Source organism: Tursiops truncatus, chromosome 4, assembly GCF_011762595.2.
Source record: "Tursiops truncatus isolate mTurTru1 chromosome 4, mTurTru1.mat.Y, whole genome shotgun sequence".
Taxonomy (NCBI): Eukaryota; Metazoa; Chordata; class Mammalia; order Artiodactyla; family Delphinidae; genus Tursiops; species Tursiops truncatus.
The window spans coordinates 28132931-28134096 of record NC_047037.1 but is presented as its reverse complement, the minus strand read 5'-3'; the positions used below and the strand labels follow the sequence as shown (position 1 = coordinate 28134096).

The following is a 1166-nucleotide window of genomic DNA, read 5'->3' as shown; positions in this document are numbered from 1 at the left end:
CATAATTAAATTTCCACAGCATCTCCCCAATCATGAGTATTACAAAAGAAAGTTAAAAAATCACATTTTACAGATCTTAGACTTGTCTTCAGCATTTAGCTCAAATCTCACCATCTTCAAAAAATAGTTCTCCTGCAAAATTCACCAGCTAAAAGTTCTATCCAAGCAGTTGGAGGACGGCCTTTGCTAGCCCATAGCAATTCTTTTCACAGCAGAGTGAGGCTTAGATTGCAGGGGTGGCGGGGGGAGGGACACAAGGGCTAATTTCCCCCAGTACAAGATGGCCTCTGAAGCTTGATGGGAGAGCAGAACTGGAGAGACTTGAGGGAAGGGTCCAGGCCTTGTATCCAGTCAGAGTCACTGCTGGAAGAGCAGGAGGAGGAGGAGGAATGCTTGCCATGTTTGTGGTGTTTCTGCTTCTTTTTATGAGCTTTTTTCATTTTCTTTTGCATCTTCTTGTCAATCACCATTCCTGGTCCAACCATGCCAGGAGCCAATGTATTCACAGGACACATACCAGGGGCAGGTGGTGGGTATGGAGAGGGGTAGGGACCTGAGGGTTGGCATCCTGGATACCCTGGTTGTGGCACAGATGACAGGGCCCACCAGGGGGAAAGGCTGGATTCCCCTGGGGTGCTCCTGGGGGAGTGGGAAAGGGGCCTGGAGGAAAGGTAGGGGTGGCAGGTGGTGGATGGGCAGGATTGCAACCTCCAGGGTACCCGACGTTGGGGGTGTGTGGATATGGCCCTGACTGCCCGGCATTGGGATTCCATATGTTCAGGTATTTCCTCCAGCCGAGGAATGGAAAAGGAAGGAAACTGAGGAATCCAGGCGTCCCGTCACCTCTACACCACTGCTTGGGCGGACTCCTGCTGCCCATTTTTTGATTGGGCTGTTTGTTTTTTGATGTTGAGCTGTATGAGCTGTTTGTATATTTTGGAGATTAACCCCTTGTTGGTCGCTTCATTTGCAAATATTTTCTCCCATTCTGTAGGTTCTCTTTTCATTTTGTTTATGGTTTCCTTTGCTGTGCAAAAGCTTTTAAGTTTAATTAGGTCCCATTTGTTTATTTTTGTTCTTATTTCCATTACTCTAGGAGACGGATCAAAAAAGATATTACTATGATTTATGTCAAAGAGTGTTCTGCCTATGTTTTCCTCTAGGAA

General features: G+C 46.8%; 1 pseudogene; it reads right to left on the bottom strand.

The window, feature by feature from the left end:
- Positions 1–210: 210 nt before the first annotated feature.
- Positions 211–880, bottom strand: LOC109549810 (proline-rich protein 13 pseudogene; annotated as a pseudogene).
- Between the last annotated feature and the right edge of the window lie 286 nt (positions 881–1166).